This window comes from Simochromis diagramma, unplaced genomic scaffold (genome assembly GCF_900408965.1).
Source record: "Simochromis diagramma unplaced genomic scaffold, fSimDia1.1 OVJJ01000561.1, whole genome shotgun sequence".
Taxonomy (NCBI): Eukaryota; Metazoa; Chordata; class Actinopteri; order Cichliformes; family Cichlidae; genus Simochromis; species Simochromis diagramma.
In genome coordinates, this window is record NW_024387384.1 from 566647 (window position 1) to 586160 (window position 19514).

The 19514-nt window shown below is 44.3% G+C and overlaps 1 long non-coding RNA gene across 1 annotated transcript; it reads left to right on the forward strand.

The window, feature by feature from the left end:
- Positions 1–4773: 4773 nt before the first annotated feature.
- On the forward strand, positions 4774–15379 carry LOC120720135. Its single transcript, XR_005692807.1, has 5 exons — positions 4774–6965; positions 10599–12658; positions 12743–12900; positions 13230–13407; positions 13585–15379. It is a non-coding gene; the product is annotated as an uncharacterized LOC120720135 (long non-coding RNA).
- The last annotated feature ends 4135 nt before the right edge of the window (positions 15380–19514 follow it).

Consider the following 19514-nt stretch of genomic DNA (forward strand, 5'->3'; position numbering starts at 1 on the left):
AAATCCCATTCGCTTTTTTCAGTCAATTTTGTTTCTATGTATTTTCCCCTTCCATTTTAACTCTAAAAAATACCATTTCCATGGATTATGATATTACCCTTTCTGTACTAAATTTTAATAGGCCCCAACGTATTTATTTATCATATTTTACAGTACCATTTGTCATCCAGTTTTAAATTGTGAAATTTTAACCACAAATTATATGTAATGATTCTTAAACATGAATTTTGGACTTGTAAATTTTTAAATCCCCAAATCCCATGCGCCCATTGTGCTTACAATGTAAATCTGAAATATTTACCATGTAACCATGGTTTTAATTTGTAAATATGTTTTTAATCCCCAATTAATTTTTCTAAAAAATTATAATTTTGTACTTCCCCCAATAATTTATTCTATCATCCCCCATTCATATCAACCCATATGTACCATGCAACTATTTTAAAATTTGAAATTTCTAACTCCTCCCACTAAATACAGTCCCAATGAGGGTTAGAGTGGGGGATAGGGGTGAAATGGGGTAAGGGGGGTATGGTTAAGGTTAGGGCCAGTTGTAGGGATGGGGTTAAGTTTAGGGCCAGTTGAAGGGGTGGGGGGAAAGGTGGGTAAATGGGCTCTAATTGTAGGGTTAGGGTTAGGGTTGAAATATAGGGGTTAGGTGTTAGAAAAGAATCAGGCCACCAGCAAGCTGGTAGCCTGAGGTGCACGGGCACATGGGGCCGGGTGGTGGTGTCCCTGCCCTGGTTCAAAATTGCCCTTATCTAGGGTTTTAGTGCACTTAGCATCCACTGGGCCGTTCGCGACGTTTCGGCATGTTTTGCCTTCTTCAGGCCGACCCAGTGTGTCTTGTCTGTTCTTTCTGTTTTCTGTTTGCCTCCCTTGGCCTTTTATACTTTTGTTAGCTCCTCCCACTTGGGTTTTTTAAGTTGAAATTGTTTCTTAGTTTTTGTTAAACATTCTTTTGCTTTTACTTCTTTTTTCCTTTTTCCTTTGACTTATATTCCTTGTCTACTGTTCTTCACTTCTTTTTCTGTTTTTCTTTATATCTTTAGTTTTTTTACTATTTTTCTCTTTGTTTTCCACTTGTTTTTCCTTGTTTTTCTGTGTTTCTCTTTATCTTTTTATGGCACCCCTGTCTTTTTTGACATCCCGTCCTTTGTTCACTGTATTTGTGTTTATGGCACCCCCTTCCTTAAATCCTTCCGTGTGTTGTTTACTTATTCTCTTTGTTTATGCTTCTTTCTCTCTTGTGAGTGACTTCTTGTCTTTTTCTGTTTCTGAGATCTTTCTTTCTTGTACGTGACTTCTTGGCTTTCTGTTTGCTTCTTCTGTCGTGACGCTACAGGCGTGTGGCTTTTCCTGTTGTCTTTCTGTCTACGGATTCTTGTCCTGGTGCTGTGTGCTAGTGTTTGTGTTTTTAGGGACCTTACTGGGATTCGTTGTTGGGGTTAGGGACAAAAACCGGGGTTAGGGTCTAGGGTAACTGAGACGGAGCGGCAGGGGACACGAACAAACGCACACGAGGAGGGGGGGGTGGTGGGGTCCCGGGGCACGGGCGGTGGTAGCCCGCGTGTTTTAGAAAAGAAGCAGGCAAAAAGAAAGAGGGGAGGAGCAGGAGGGTCGGCAACGGTCTCGAAATGAGAGGGGGGGCAATCGTGGTGACGGCACACCCTGTTCGTTTGCCCTACGACGCGGTGCGGGGCTTCCCCCTCCTGGTTCCGCGCACGTCCCCCGGTGGGGTTGGGTTTCGGTGTGGTTGTTTCTCGGACAACATGCCCCTTCCTTTTTTAGCCCGGCCATCCAAGGTGGTGGTGGGGTTGCTGTTTTTTTTTGGTGGCGGGTGTCGTGGTTCCGCCCCGTGCCAGCGACTTTGAGTGGCCGGCGCCGTCTTGTGGTGTTTGCTCTTGGGCCCGGGCGTCCGGGTCGGTGAGGGGCAAAAAAAATAAGTGGGAAATTTCCTCTCCTTCTTTTTTTCTTATACTGTTTTTTTTTTTTTTACACAACATATTTTTTTTCACTTAAGAGCGATATATGTCTCCCCGCGGTGGTCTTCTTTTAGTGGAACTATGTATCGAATTTAATGAAATGGCACTGTTCCTAGCTAACTCGCGAAGTATCCCTTTACTTCCCTTTTTAGGGTATGGTTTGTTTTTTATTGACAATCATTTTCTGAAGTGAATCGACAGAACATTAAAAAATTTGTGCCGTTCACCTTGGACTAGTTTGTAGAGTGCGTTCGCAGTTTGGGTAAAGCCATGGCGACTGGTCGTGTAGAAGGTTGTTATGATCGTTGCCCTCCCAAAAATGGGGTGGGGGATAATAGGTTTGGTGAACAAAGGTGTTGTGTTGCGCGCTCAGTTGGTGTGGAGGGGCGAAAAAAAAGGCCTTGTGCTTCTTTAGGATTTGGACATGCGGTTTCACCTCTTCTCTTGAATATCATATCCGCCCAGGTCTTCATTAATCGTTTATGTCGCTCGCACAATTTCCCCCTACTTTTGTTATTTTTTTCCCGCCATTTCTTCCATATACTTATGTTCGTTTTTTCCCTTACATTTTCCTCTTTTGTTTTCAAATTCCGGTTTATTTCATCTACCTCAAGGTTTTTCTTGTTGCCCTCTTATGCCTTTCTCCTTTATCTACTTTTTATGGCCCTAAACATGTATTTTTTGAAATAAGTTACTTTTGTTATGTATTGCTGTCTTGTTTATTTTTCATGATATGGAACACAACCATAAATTTAAATGCTTTACGTGTGTGCATACTACGCTTTTGTGCGACGTTATTGTGCCTTCTGTTTCCTACAATTATTCTATTCTGTTATTTATGATTTATATCTTATCTTTGTGTACGTGAATTCTCAATTTGTATTTTTCTGTTTTATAGATTTATATTTTCATTATTGTAACGTGACTTCTTGTATTTTTTTGTTTTTTTTTTTTTTTTTTTTTTTTTTTTTTTTTTTTTTTTTTTTTTTTTTTTTTTTTTTTTTTTTTTTTTTTTTTTTTTTTTTTTTTTTTTTTTTTTTTTTTGTTTTTTTTTGTTTTTCTGTGGTGCCTTCCCGTCAGACCCCTAACCGCCCTTCTGTACAAGTGCACCCCCCTCCCCCCCTCTCCCCCCCGCCCCCCCCTCCCCCTCCTCCCCACACACACAGACAGTTTTTGTTCACCCCCTCTCCCCTTTCAGAAAGACACTGTTTTATTTGTGGTAACCGATGATGCCTTTCCTCTCCCCTTGTACAGTGCATCCTGAAAAGCCTGAGTGAGTGTGTGTGTGTGTGTGTGTGTGTGTGTGTGTGTGTGTGACAGACAGAGAGAGAGAGAGAGAGAGAGAGAGAGAGAAATTAAAAAGCAATGAAATTCAATTTTTGCACTGCAGACCTCACAGTGTCTCTGTGTGTGTGCTTTGGTGTGTGTGTGTGTGTGTGTGTGTGTGTGTGTGTGTGTGTGTGTGTGTCTGTCTCTTACACAAAAAATACATGTGAGTGCACTTGCAACAACTTATATATTCAATGTAAAGGACTTGCCAGCTAGGCGCCCTCCTGTGGACAACAGATGCAATTGATGGTCACAAGATGATATTTCTGCGGTATAACTCCTTCAGACACTTTGTACCGCATTGAGCCAGCAGAGGGAGCACCTCTGGTTCAATCCCAGTTGCACTGCAGACCTCACAGTGTCTCTGTGTGTGTGCTTTGGAGTCTCTGTGTCTGTGTGTGAGTGAGTGTGTGTGTGTGTGTGACACAGAGAGAGAGAGAGAGAGAGAGAGAGAGAGAGAGAGAGAGAGAAAGAAAGAAATTAAAAAGCAATGAAATTCAAATTTTGCACTACAGACCTCACAGTGTCTGTCTGTGTGCTTTGGTGTGTGTGTGTGACACAGAGAGAGAGAGAGAGAGAGAGAGAGAGAGTGACACTTGCTGTGTATTTAAAAAACAATCGCTCAAACAAACCAAAGAGAATGACAGAGGCAGAAGGCGATTGTAGTGTTTGTGGCAACAGACTACTCCTTGCTCTCCCTTGTACATTGCATCCTGAAGCAATATGTGTGGACCAGGAGATGACACAGTGCTCCAAAGGCCTGGTTCTGCTGCCTCCTCCTCCACCCACCTGCTGCAGACGCTTCTGTGTAGGGAAACTGCTACATGTTATGTCACCGATCCCTGCCAAGCTGCGTGTCTAACGACCCGGCAGGGCCTGCTGAGTACAGTGGGGGTGGAATCGGCCCGATCGGACACTCCTATCTGCCACTTTGACCTTTTTATTCCGTCAAATTTTGACCCATTTACACCAAGTCCAGAACCGTTGGTGCTATCGACATGGGGTCTTCACCAGGGCGTCCGGAGCAACCCAAAACCCCCCCGTAGACACCACTTCCATCCCTCTACGACACTTACTTTCCCAGTTATTCCATTTTATTCCGTCAAATTCTGACCCATTTACACCAAGTCCAGAACCGTTGGTGCTATCGACATGGGGTCTTCACCAGGGCGTCCGGAGCACCCCAAAACCCCCCAGTAGACACCACTTCCATCCCTCTACGACACTTACTTTCCCAGTTATTCCATTTTATTCCGTCAAGCTCTGGCTAAAACCCCTTAACCTAACAAACCCTAATCATACCTGCAGTGGGCCACTGGAGGGAGCCAGATCACCAAGCTCTGAGATTCAAATTTTGCACTGCAAACCTCACAGTGTCTGTGTGTGCTTTGGTGTGTGTGTGTGTGTGTGTGTGTGTGTGTGTGTGTGTGTGTGTGTGTGTGTGTGACTGTGTGTGTGTGTGACAGACAGAGAGAGAGAGAGTGACACTTGCTGTGTATTTAAGAAACAAACGCTCAAACAAACCAAAGAGAATGACACAGGCAGAAAGACACTGTTTTATTTGTGGTAACCGATGATGCCTTTCCTCTCCCCTTGTACAGTGCATCCTGAAAAGCCTGAGTGAGTGTGTGTGTGTGTGTGTGTGTGTGTGTGTGTGTGTGTGTGTGTGTGTGTGTGACAGAGAGAGAGAGAGAGAGAGAGAGAAATTAAAAAGCAATGAAATTCAATTTTTGCACTACAGACCTCACAGTGTGAGTCTGTGTGCTTTGGTGTGTGTGCTTTGGTGTGTGTGTGGGTGGGTGTGTGTGAGAGAGAGAGAGAGAGAGAGAGAGTGACACTTGCTGTGTATTTTAAAAAACAAACGCTCAAACAAACGAAAGAGAATGACAGACGCAGAAGGCGATTGTACTGTTTGTGGCAACAGACTACTCTTTGCTCTCCCCTTGTACAGTGCCTCCTGAAGGCATATGTGTGTCGACCAGCAGATGACACAGTGCTCCAAAGGCCTGGTTCTGCTGCTTCCTCCTGCACCCACCTGCTGCAAACGCTTCTGTGAAGGGAAACTGCTACATATGCGCCCGCACACGGGCAACGCAATGCCAGTGGAACCAGGCCCTCTGCACCTTCCTTTCTCCGACTGGGACCCTTTTGTCCCATCCTTTTTGGTCCGATTCGCCATATCTCCAGAACCGAAGAAGCCATCGGCGTGGCCTCTTCGCCACAGCGTCCGGCACCCACCAAAACCCCCACCTAGACACCAACATCAGCCCTCTACACCTCTTACTTTTTCAGTTATTCCACTTTTGTCCCATCCTCTCCTGGCTTTTTCCCCATAACCTATCAGTTAAACCTCATCATACCTGCAGTGGGCCACTGGAGGGAGCCAGATCACCAAGCTCTGAGATTCAAATTTTGCACTGCAAACCTCACAGTGTCTGTGTGTGCTTTGGTGTCTGTGTGTGCTTTGGTGTCTGTGTGTGCCAGCCTCCACTGTTCCGGTTACGACAGATTACCCTGGCGAATGTGGGTTTCAGCTGAGATTCCAAAAGTCTGGAACAGCAAAATCAGTGACTTCAACTTGGTGGGGAAAATGCAAAGCAAACGTGTGGTCGCAAATTTTGAAGCCACCCTGATAACCTTCTCCCACCAACGATGTGGAGATCCAAGCCTTTTAGATCCAGTTAAAATCAAGACACTTAAAACGATGATAAATGCAAAGACTGGTAACAGCACTAAGAACCATAAAGCAAGAGAATTTTTTAAAAACGGTGAGAAATAAACTAGGCTCTGCCCATGACTCAATCTTTGCCTCTCTTCCATGTGTTGGCTCACTCTAGTGGTATGCCAGCAGTAGTACGGCCTGTCTACCCTTATTTGGATTACCGTAATGACGACAATATCAACGGCGCACACAGCGTCGCTGCTTTAAGGAGCCATTGGAATTTTTAAGGTTGCGCGAACCATTGAATAGTTATGGTAACCGCAAGGGTGTATGCTTGGTGGAAAACTCTATATCCCACAATTCCTAGCACGCCTCTATGGAGTCAAACAATGGTGGCCACTACTTTGATTTTATAGTGCTTTTATTCGTGTTTCTAGGTCACAAAATAAACTTTTAAGATATTTTCAGGCGAGAAAGTAGGTGTGTAAACTTCAAATATCTGCTCGTTTTATCAAGAAGTCCCATATTAGTTCTCTCACGATGTTACTGCTAGCGCCGCATGGCAGCTAGCTGGCTAGCGCGGCTTGTGTGACACCCAGGCCGGGCTGGCTGACACCCAGGCCGGCTCACGCTCTCGTTCCATCCCCTAGTCTTTCTTGATGACTCTTGGTTGGCTGCTGGATTTATTTTTCATTTATATGGGCTGGTGATTCATTTATTCATTTTAGTAACGGTAAAAACAGTGAAAGGTGGTGGATTGTCCAGATGCTGTTCGATGTGGAAAATATAACTCGGTTGTTTGGTGGTGGCTAACGCGGAGCTACAACAGAGGGCAGCGGTGTATGACAGAAAGGAGATGGGGAAAAAGAGAGATGCGAGGCGGCCGCCAAGCGACTGGCCCTGGCTTACACCGAGAGCGGTTCTCTGTCTGGTTTCACCCCCCTCCCCCTCACGCCGCCGGTACGAGTGTCCGGTGAACTGAATGTCAGGTAAGACGTTATGTATATTTTTGTTGTGCTGACTTTTTACAATCAGTTACACTGGTCGTGTCCAAATTCATGGGCTGCATCCTCCTGAGGACCCGGCCTTCGCGGTCTACGTGGACCGGGTCCTCGCCGCTGTCTCGGTGGAGTTTAATAAACTCAGCCGTCTGCTCCTTGCTATCTAAAATATCCTCCTGACTACCAGCAATGCAAATTTGTCCTCTGTAGAGCACCTTTCTAAACCTGAATATCTCCCATGCACTGCATACTACAGAATTGCCTCCTTTTGGTATCTACAGAGGACATTTAGGGCTTTCCAATGATACCAAATGTGAAGGGGTGGAGCTTTGGGAACTTTAGTTTTTTCATTAAGGAACATGGCAGCCATCGCTGCAAGCACATTTTATGGGAAGAAGAAAAGTAAGTGCATAAAACTTCTTCTTGAGCAATTTTTAGCTATAAATGTTGTTAGCATATTTTAAATAAGTCTCTTAATAACACATTAAAGCATAATATGCTTAATTCTAACTTCATTTTAGTATAGTATTGAAGTGTTTAAAAAAAAATGTCCTCCGTAGTGGACATTTGTAGTCATTTCTTCCATTTTGTTCTGTTTTTTTAAATGACCAGAAAAGGAGTCCTTTTTAGAAGCAGAAAGAAATTTATTGCAGTTTGATGAGGGAAACTCAGATCTTGAGTTGTCTGATGAAGAAGATCATAGGGAATAAGCCCTTGAAGAAGAAAGAAGGAGGAGCATCAGGGATGGTACTCAGACCTGAACTTGCTGTCATTAAGTGGTTGGACAGTTGTCATGGCATCCTCTGCCTATGGCAATCAACCTCAGGACAGACGCACAAGATGGTTTAAGAAAAACAAAAGGTTTGTCCATGTGCCAAGTCCACTGGCAATTGCTGAGTACACTACCAATATAGGTGACGTGGACCATATTGAATGTTGAGTTTCTACAGGATGGTCTCTCACACTCAGAAATTGACAGTATGTGCAGTTTTCTACTTTTTGATCTGGCAATCACCAACTCGTGGCTTCAGTATAGCAGTGACTTGCAGTTTTGGGGGAAGAAACCACTACAGTTCCTTGAGTTCAAACTTCTCCTTGGTGAAGAGTTGAAGCAAATGTTTGCCATCAAAGTTCATTTTTACACGTTCGGCCTTCCAGTGTCCTCTGCAGTGGACATGTGATATCTAAAAAATGTAAACTTTTTTTCCCCAAAAAATTATTTCAGTCTTCTAATTACTTTACAAACATTGGGGGATTTAAAAAAATTTTTGATTGGACAACATTTTTTTTCCTGGTAGTCAGGAGGATATAACAGGACACTGGCGTAAATTCTCGACTGTCTCATACTTATGTTTAATCAGGGTCTGTTTGACGTTTAGTCAGCTGTGTAAAAACCAAGGAGGAGGGGGATTAATAAAGTTTTATTTTATCTAATCTAATAACTTTAATCTCAGCCAAACCGATTTACTCACGAACAAACAAAACACTGAAAAAAGCCCAACAATAACATTTGTAGGTTGTCTAAGTGAATTATATATTACGTTTAACCCGAGTAGCGAAAGTCCGCGATGATCTGAAAATGATGTGCCGGGAGTTGTGCCGTTCTCGGCTGCATCAGTAACCCTCGAGCTCCCGGCTAGCTGTCGAGCTGGTGGGTAGCAGACGTCTCCGAAAACGTCAAAGCACTTTGGCAAATATGCGATATCTTGATAAACCGAGCAGATATTTGATGTTTACACAGCTACTTTCTCACCTGAAAATATGTTAAAAGTTTATTTTGTGACCCAGAAAGATTAGTAAGAGTAATTTCCACCATTGCTGGAAACTGGAGTTTGGCTGGGCCGCGCCATGACGTAATCGGTCTACAAATGCGGCCTCAGGAGGATGCAGCCCATGAATTTGGACACGACCAATAAGTCGTACAGCTGGGTGGGTGCTGTGTTACTGATGGTGAACTTTATTGTATTCATAAGGTTAGTTATTGGGTTGCCAACCGCCCCGTGCAAACGAAATCGTCCCGCATTCAGAGAAAATATTACGCGTTTCGTATTGAGCTGAAAAGGAACACAGTTTGTCCCGTACTTCAGGTAGAATGGAAGAAGACACAAAGCTGGATTTATTCTGTCGTTACTCAGGCTCCCCTGTCATTCTCTCACCTGTTGCAACTTCAATCGTGAAACTGATCAATGATCGGCTTTTCTCTCTTGTTTGTTTATCGCGCTAAACAACAGCAGCACGTTTAAGCTTGATCAGCTGTTGTTAGAATTCATTTGATTTTTAATTTCTAGTATCAGCTGATGTTTGATGGAGCCACAGCTGGAAAAAAAAGGGCTGGTCCTAACCATGAGATGTCCTTACTGAGTCATCAGAGCTGAACTGGTGATGGAGAAACAGGTTTACCTTTTAGGTGACATGAATGAGTTGAAGGGAAGTTATGAACTGTTTCTGAGAAACAAATAACCCCAGGATCCTTTTTTAGGTAGCTGACAGCTGGTAACTGTGCAGGGGCAGATCTAGCACAGCTTTTGCCAGGGGGCCAGGTAGACCCGGCTGGCGGCCGCTGTCTTTTCTTTTCTTTGTACTTAAATGACCTCGGACAAGAAAGCTTAATTTCTGCTGTTTAATACTGAAGAAATGTAAACTTTTTCAAATTAGGTATAACTGCAGAATATTTTCAAGGTTATCTGCTATAAAATCAATGCCAGGAAAATCTCCTTCATGCTTTTTTTATTTTATTCTCAGTTACTTTGACACAACGGCATGTGCTGTGATGTTCACATCTCTGATAAAGTTTAGTGTCAGTACTGATAAATGATCAGAATTATAAGATCTCTCACTTTCTGAGTAAAAATTGCACCAAATCGAATCTGGACCTTGTGAATCGGAATCAAGTGGATTATAGAAATCAGTGATGATACCCAGCCCTTGTGAATATCCTAGGACCGACAGAAGTGGATATAACTGACCGTGGGCAATGAGAAAAGATGAAAAGAACGATTGATAACTTTTTTCTTAAGTTAAGGCCTGATCGATCTGAAATTCATAGCCAGTGCTCTGACAGGGAGCCATCAATCTTTGAACGCTGATTTGGGTGCGCCCAACTTTTTTTTAATGGTGTGCATAAGAAAAAAAGTTTTGCGCACAGAGAGCGAGAGAGAGAGAGAGCGAGAGAGAGAGCGAGAGAGAGAGCGAGAGAGAGAGCGAGAGAGAGAGAGAGAGAGAGACTTGCTGTGGATTTAAAAATTTAAAAAAACACACAGAAAAACCAAAGAGAAGAAGAGGCACACAAGTCGATTTGTACCACATTGAGCCAGCAGAGGGAGCCCCTCTTGTTAAATCCCAGTTGCAAAGCAGCTGCCCTGCTTCTGTGTGTGTGTGTGTGTGTGTGTGTGTGTGACAGACAGAGAGAGAGAGAGAGAGAGATACAAAGCACTGTAATTCAAATTTTGCACTGCAGACCTCACAGTGTGTGTCTGTGTTTGTGACAGAGAGAGAGAGAGAGAGTGACACTTGCTGTGTATTTAAAAAACAAACGCTCAAACAAACCAAAGAGAATGACAGAGGCAGAAAGACACTGTATTTTATTGTGGTAACTGATGATGTCTTGCTCTCCAATTGTAGAGTGCTTCCTGAATGCATATGTGTGGACGAGGAGACGAGAGGAACAGGAAACAGAGAGCGTCAGCAGCTAACCCTAACCCTGCTGTTTGTTGCCTACCTTGTGTAAAACCATCTGATTGGAAGAATGACCAAAGAACGTGAACATTGCCATGAGAAAGAAAAGAAAAAACACAAACCTATCCCACCAGTGCCTCGTGGGGTTGGGGATGCCCCTGCCCTATCACAAGACCCTAACCCTAAAATTTAAATTTTTCTAAAAAGATGTTATTGACAATGAGGGGTGATTAAAATATACATTGGCAAAAATTCTACTCAAAAAAACTAAGAACGAAAACGCAAAGAACTGATTTGACATTTTAAAACTAAATTCAAAATAACAAACCTGACATGTAAAAGTGGGAGGGTATAAATAGAAGGGGAAGGCACTCTCTGCTCATTCCACTCCAAACGAGGGTGGATTGTTGGTCTTGAAAACTCAGACTTTGAGCCTGTTTTGGTTGACGAGTGTAAAAGTGGAAATGTGACTGAGAAGGAAAGAGAATTATGGCAGGCGCATTCAGAAAACCATTCAACTTTACAAAAGGTATACTGTGAATCTGAAGAAGAGAAGCCTGGAAAGTGTGAACCACCACAGAGTAAGAGGAGAGTCTCTGATGACACCTGTACATAAGATGACAGTCAACCTCTACCACAGACGTGGAGTCAGGACCCGCTGTTCACTTTCAGTCAGTACACTGAAAATGAGTTTCATCAGACTTACCACAAATGTACGACAGTCAAGAACTTCAGCAGCTCTGAGCCAAGTTTCCTAAACAGTCTGCAGTATGGGGAGGACAAGGGATTATCTTCCACAACCTAACAGTGTACAGTGACTGATCAGGCAGTACAGTTTTAGGAACCTTTTTAACTGAGGCAGGATGGCATTTTGGTTTTTAATCAGAATCTACCCTTCAGCCAGAATTCATTTAAAGAGCTGTGGGAACAGCTACCTGTGACTGAATCTCTGTCCGTCAGTTTGGACACTACCTCAACTGTGAACAGCAGTACAACAGGTCACGATGAAACATGGAGGCCAGATGACACCATCATCAATGAGCAGCAATTAGCTGAAAACTTTGGTGAAAATCTCTTTGAGCTTGCAAATGACATTTTGCAAAAAGATGTCCTCCTGCCCTCTCTGAGGGGGCAGGAGGACGTGAATATTTCAGCCTCCCCTCTCACCCCTCACCCTCACCTCCTTACCCGTGCCCCTCCCTTTAGGCAGGGAGGGGTCTAAATTAATTTCCCTGTTCATGTTCAGCCTCCCCTCTCCCCCCTTGTCCTCACCTCCTTACCCGTGCCCCTCCCTTTAGGCAGGGAGGGGTCTAAATTAATTTCCCTGTTCATGTTCAGCCTCCCCTCTCCCCCCTTGTCCTCACCTCCTTACCCGTGCCCCTCCCTTTAGGTAGGGAGGGGTCTAAATAAAATTTCCCTGTTCATATTCAGCCTCCCCTCTCCCCCTCTCGTCCTCACCTCCTTACCCGTGCCCCTCGCTTTAGGCAGGGAGGGGTCTAAATTCATTTCCCTGTTCATATTCACGTCCTCCTGCCCTCTCTGAGGGGGCAGGAGGACGTGAATATTTCAGCCTTGCTTCTCCCCACGCACCCCTCCTCCTCACCTCCTCCTCATCCCTCCTTCTCTTCCCTCCTTTATGTGGAGTTTGGTGTGGGGAAAACCAAGTTTTCTCTTGTTGAGAACTTCCACTAAACAATACCGGGATAGACACAACACTTAAAAAGTTAACGGCTACGACAACGGGGAAAAATTGTTTAAAAAGAAGCCTTGCGGTGGATCCGATTCCTCCCACCCAAATGTTATTTAGGTGAAAATAAAACTGCCACCGGACACGTTTGCTTGAGGAATCCATCAGACCAGACCACCTCCATTTTATGAACCCACAGAACCCTCCCCATCCAGCTCTCCCCTCCTCACCCCTCCTCCTCTCCCATCCTCTGTGTGGAAAAAACCATGTTTCAGAACTGTCGGATGTTTATGGACGGGGAATCCAAAGAGTTGCCTTGGTATGTGCAAATACCTTTTACGTAGCCCATCTCAAATTACGTAAAAAAAAATAAAGAAGGCAATTTCAGAATACCTGTCTCCAGCTATCCCTCCTAGGTCAACAAAGGCACCCATCTTCCACCATGAACAACAGGAAGGCCTAACCCAGAAGAAGCCTAACATGAAAAAACAACACGATCTGTTACCTTGTACAGACTGGTGGAGATCGGAGATTTTAACGAGGAGTGGCCAGAGACAAACGGTATGTAAAATCCACCCTGAATGAAAGAGCTGCACCTCGGAAGAATAGAGTACAATCGGATGATCCACACTTTTTTTTATTAAAGTTTGCAAAATTTACAGACTTATTAAAGCGGTTGATCATCAGAAAAATGTTTCAGAAGACCGTTATCATCAATCTCTGAATAAAAATAACCACAAATTTAGTAACTTTGATTAGACCAGCTATCTCAATAGAAGGACACAGACTCTAATTGAGGAGATGCTAAAAACTCTGCTCAGAGATCATTTTTTATCCTTCATGACTATTATAACCAAAGCATAGAGTATGAGTTTAAAATTTGTTTTCAGTTCTCTAGAGAGGCCCCTTTGAGATGGCAGCATCCTGGGAGAAATGGAACCTGGGCCGCCGTCTCCAGCCCGAGTCGTTGGACCAGAACCAGGCGGTGGTTATAGCCAAGCTAGCAGACTGGAATCCAGCTACCACATCAGCAGTGACACACCCTGTAAACCAGAACAACAGCCACAGGTGAGCAGGGAAACGACACAGCTGAATAACCGTGTCAACCCCTCACTGAAACAATACAGCTTTGAGTTACACTCACAAACCTACACAGATTGAAACCTTGTGTGCAGACCTGCCTCCAAACAAGAATAACAGAGGACTCCTCCTCTTATTGTCTTCCTTCCTCACCATCCTCACCAGAACGACAGGTCTGCACTCCAACGAGAGACCCCAACACACAGAGGAAACTGCAGGACTGGAATCTTCATGTGAAGAAAATATCTGTGATCATCGGTGACTCCTATGTGCACAGACTCCTCCGTCCTATAAAGCAGAGGGGTACAGATCGACAGATTTCCATGAGCGAAATGTTGCCACCCGGTGAGGCCCAGCTGGAGAAAGCACCCTGTGGAAAATCTGGTTTTATAACTTTGGACTGAATACCAGTGATGGAGCTGAAAATGGGACTAAAGGCAGAGCAGTCAGCAATCTTTCTAAGGCCCTTATTTGTAAAGAACAAGCCACAATGTTGCATCTTAACAACTTTATTACAGGTTTAGATGAACAGATTCCTGCACTTCCTACTGTGATATTCGGCACAGAAGGACAACATTCACTCGACTAGTAGAGCAGCAATGTGTATGTTAGAACAGTGGAACCAGTGTGTAAATGAGGCATCCCCATAAGCCTTGAAAAGTGGGAGGAGAGTAGTGGTGTGATTCACCTTTCTTAAGTTCCAATGCTCAGCGGGTCCTTTGGACAGAAATAAGTTCTTCTTCTTTCAATAATTGTTTATTCTGTTCATTATAGAATCAGCTAGGCTCCAGTGGTCAGGAGAAGCTTCTGCTATATGAAGCTGTTACAGTGCTTTTTGTTACACTGAACGAGAGTAGTTTTTCTTGTTGCTTGTTGCTGCCATTTAAAAGATTATAATTACTGAAGTGAATGTGTTTTCAGATAGTTTACAGTGCCACTGAAGCTCCACTCAACCAAGTGTGCCTCAACAGTCTGAAATTAAAAGATTTTTCTTGCTTTTTTTATAAAACAATATAATATAATATAATATAAAACAATAATTTTGGATGTTTCTTTCGGCTCTTGAGGTGCCCTCATTGAGTGGGGTTTGCCCAGTATCCTCGAGGGTATGTGAGGAGCCTTCCATAGTTGGGTTGTTTGGTTTTTACCCCAGCAGCCATTCATCTCCATCTCAACAGTTCATGACCAACATGCCGTGGCTGCCCCCTGTACCTGTTGAGTACCTGTACCCTCATCCACTGGAGCCTGGACCTCCAGCTGATTGCAGCCACTTCAGTGCAAGGAGGAGATGCTTGCTTTTTGTGTGACTGTCTGGCAGTTCACCCTTCCCTTTCTACCCTAACCCATTTTCCACTCCAGCTTCTACCCAACCCGGTTCAGACCTCTCCTCAGGCAGGGAGGGGTCTGAACGGACTGTCGCAGGATTCTCATTAATACAGGAAAGAAGGGATTTGAAGACGAGATGAGGACTTTTAGCAATTCCCCCCCAACCAAATCCTAACCTTAACCCACCATCCAGTCCTGTCCCCCTTCTCTCCTCATACCAGTGCCCACAGTTCAGACCCTACCTCAGGCCCCTTACTGCCTGAGGAGGGGTCTGAAGTATTTTCCAGCCTTATAAAGAAAGGGAAGGCTGAAGTGGCAGTGGCACTGTCATGCAAAAAGCGAGCATCTCCTCCTTGCACTGCTTACAGTCAAATGACAAAATATGTGAACTCTTTTTAAACAGGAAAAAGGAAGAAATTGTACACCAGAGGGGGCAAGAAGGAGAAAACTTGAATATAAACTCAAAAGAAAAACCACTGTTCCTTCCCTCCCACAGAAGGCAATAGAATATCATCATGTTTAATGCCACTTTTTTTGGGGGGGAGCCTTTTTTCCATTCAGATTGCATGGTTTAACATGCTATGCTTTGTTGAAGTTCTTTGTGTTTCAATAAACTCCCTGTATTTAAACAGTACTGCATTGACTTATATTTTCCCAGTAACAGCGGATTACCATGGAGCGTACAGTTTTCAGTTGAGGTTTCAGAAGTCTGGCAAAGCAAAAATAAAAATAATAATAAAAAAAGCTGTTTAGATCCGCAGCTCAAAAAACTCCTACGAGGGCAGGAGGATGCCACTTTTACACAACATGACAGTCAACCTCTACCACAGACGCGAAGTCAGGACCCGCTGTTCACTTTCAGTCCAAAAGTCTGGAACAGCAAAATCAGTGACTTCAACTTGGTGGGGAAAATGTGTCACGGTCCCCGTGTCTCTCTGGTTGGCTCACGCTGGCTACAGGTTTTGTTGTTCTTGTTGTTCGTTTTTGTTTTCTTTGTCTCTCCTCCTCCTCCTCTCTGCCTGGGTGGAGCTCCTTACGGGCTCTCGCTCTTGGCCCACGCACCTGTGTGATTGTGTCCACCTGCTGCTGATCTGGCTGATTTCCCCAGCTAATATTCAAGGCAGTGGCACAGAGCAGCTCACCGCTGGAACGTTGAACCTCCTGAGTTCGTTCATTATGAGAACTGTTTGTAAAATTTGCTGCAGACATCCATGTGATTAACAACAGACACACACATCATTCCCCTTCGTGGTCTAAACCAATCAGAGATAGTCAGGGGCGGGACCTCTGTAAATGTCCTTGGTCCAGCTGAAAGTGCGGTGGATAGCGAAAGGTGAGTAGCTTGAATGAAGCGATCCTGAATTGAATGAATATAAATGTATTTTACCAGAAACGCCAGAATCTCAGGCTAAAGCTCACAAAACTATTTCAACAACAACCAGCAAATGAGAGCAGGAAACGCATTCCACCTGAAGACGTAAACAGAGCGGACCGACGCATCAGAATTAGCTTAGTCGCCGTGGGGGCTGAAAGCCAAAACCTCACTAATTCTGATTCGTCGTGTCTGAATCGTCTTTAAGTCTTTTTTGCGCAAGATTCTGGGCTGCAGGTTTTGTCTCTCTTCAACCAAAATTCACTGGCCCAGCATCAAAAGAAGAACCGAACTACGCTTCACATTTGATAAATATCGTCCTTAATTCCTTCTTACTTTTGCTGTTTTGCTTCCAACACGATAAAACCCACAGTTCATGCACAGCTCTCGCTGTGTACTTCAAGAAAAGTTTCCCATCTCAAACATCTGTTTTCCGCATTACTCATTCGCTTATTACCCATCAGTCTACCGTTGTTTATAGCGCTGGCGGCCGCTGTCTTTTCTTTTCTTTGTACTTAAATGACCTCGGACAAGAAAGCTTAATTTCTGCTGTTCAATACTGAAGAAATGTAAACTTTTTCAAATTAGGTATAATTGCAGAATATTTTTAAGGTTATCTGCTATAAAATCCATGCCAGGAAAATCTCCTTCATGTTTTTTTTGTATTTTATTCTCAGTTACTTTAACACAACGGCATGTGCTGTGATGTTCACATCTCTGATAAAGTTTAGTGTCAGTACTGATAAATGATCAGAATTATAAGATTTCTCACTTTCTGAGGAAAAATTGCACCAAATCGAATCTGGACCTTGTGAATCGGAATCAAGTGGATTATAGAAATCAGTGATGATACCCAGCCCTTGTGAATATCCTAGGACCGACAGAAGTGGATATAACTGACCGTGGGCAATGAGAAAAGATGAAAAGAACGATTGATAACTTTTTTCTTAAGTTAAGGCCTGATCGATCTGAAATTCATAGCCAGTGCTCTGACAGGGAGCCATCAATCTTTGAAAGCTGATTTGGGTGCGCCCAACTTTTTTTAATGGTGTGCATAAGAAAAAAAGTTTGGCGCACTGAAAGACACAGAGAGAGACAGTGACAGTTGGTGTGTGTGTGTGTGTCTCTTACACAAAAAATACATGTGAGTGCACTTGCAAAAACTTTAATATGGAATGTACAGGACTTGCCAGCTAGGCGCCCTCCTGTGGACCACAGATGCAATTGCAGCAGAGGGAGCCCCTCTTGTAAATCCCAGTTGCACTGCAGACCTCACAGTGTCTCTGTGTGTGTGCTTTGGTGTCTGTGTGTGTGCTTTGGTGTCTGTGTGTGTGCTTTGGTGTGTGTGTGTGTGTGTGTGTGTGTGTGTGTGTGTGTGTGACTGTGTGTGTGTGTGACAGACAGAGAGAGAGAGAGTGACACTTGCTGTGTATTTAAGAAACAAACGCTCAAACAAACCAAAGAGAATGACACAGGCAGAAAGACACTGTTTTATTTGTGGTAACCGATGATGCCTTTCCTCTCCCCTTGTACAGTGCATCCTGAAAAGCCTGAGTGAGTGTGTGTCTGTGTGTGTGTGTGTGTGTGTGTGTGTGTGTGTGTGTGTGTGTGTGTGTGTGTGTGTGTGTGTGTGACAGACAGAGAGAGAGAGAGAGAGAGAGAGAGAGAGAGAGAGAGAGAGAGAAATTAAAAAGCAATGAAATTCAAATTTTGCACTACAGACCTCACAGTGTGAGTCTGTGTGCTTTGGTGTGTGTGCTTTGGTGTGTGTGTGGGTGGGTGTGTGTGAGAGAGAGAGAGAGAGAGAGAGAGAGTGACACTTGCTGTGTATTTTAAAAAACAAACGCTCAAACAAACGAAAGAGAATGACAGACGCAGAAGGCGATTGTACTGTTTGTGGCAACAGACTACTCTTTGCTCTCCCCTTGTACAGTGCCTCCTGAAGGCATATGTGTGTCGACCAGCAGATGACACAGTGCTCCAAAGGCCTGGTTCTGCTGCTTCCTCCTGCACCCACCTGCTGCAAACGCTTCTGTGAAGGGAAACTGCTACATATGCGCCCGCACACGGGCAACGCAATGCCAGTGGAACCAGGCCCTCTGCACCTTCCTTTCTCCGACTGGGACCCTTTTGTCCCATCCTTTTTGGTCCGATTCGCCATATCTCCAGAACCGAAGAAGCCATCGGCGTGGCCTCTTCGCCACAGCGTCCGGCACCCACCAAAACCCCCACCTAGACACCAACATCAGCCCTCTACACCTCTTACTTTTTCAGTTATTCCACTTTTGTCCCATCCTCTCCTGGCTTTTTCCCCATAACCCTATCAGTTAAACCTCATCATACCTGCAGTGGGCCACTGGAGGGAGCCAGATCACCAAGCTCTGAGATTCAAATTTTGCACTGCAAACCTCACAGTGTCTGTGTGTGCTTTGGTGTCTGTGTGTGCTTTGGTGTCTGTGTGTGCTTTGGTGTCTGTGTGTGTGTGTGTGTGTGACAGACAGAGAGAGAGAGAGAGTGACACTTGCTGTGTATTTAAGAAACAAACGCTCAAACAAACCAAAGAGAATGACACAGGCAGAAAGACACTGTTTTATTTGTGGTAACCGATGATGCCTTTCCTCTCCCCTTGTACAGTGCATCCTGAAAAGCCCGAGTGTGTGAGTGTGTGTGTGTGTGTGTGTGTGTGTGTGTGTGTGTGTGACAGACAGAGAGAGAGAGAGTGACACTTGCTGTGTATTTAAGAAACAAACGCTCAAACAAACCAAAGAGAATGACACAGGCAGAAAGACACTGTTTTATTTGTGGTAACCGATGATGCCTTTCCTCTCCCCTTGTACAGTGCATCCTGAAGTCGTGTGTGTCGACCAGGAGAGGACAGGAACAGGAACCACAGAGCATCAGCCGCACACATCCAAGCTGCACAGGGCACACGCGGCGCCACGCAGAATAAATGACGTTCCTGAGCCACAGCCCAAGCCCAGCCACCCACGCCTCCTCCTCCCCTGCAACTAAGGAGCAAGCACCAGCCAAAGGTACACATTATCAAATCTTACCAAGGCCCCAGTCATCCACAGGGCCCCTCCGACACTGACAATCTATCCTGATTTCTGTGTTTTTCCCTCATCTCTGGCCCGGCTGAGTGTGGTGAGTGGTTGTGTGTGTGGGTGTTGTCTCTTCGCTCGCTTTAACATCTCCTTTTGACGATGCACTGATTCATCAGTTATTTCAGTGTACGCAAGCTTACCTGATGTCATGCATAGATCTGTGGGAAGGTTGTAGTTCCTCTAGTTATGAAACTAGTGATTGTAAACGCCCACACTGAGAAGCAATATTACACTTAGAGAGATCAATGAAAGAATTGCAAAAAATGCCCATGGTCAGAATGACAAAACAAACA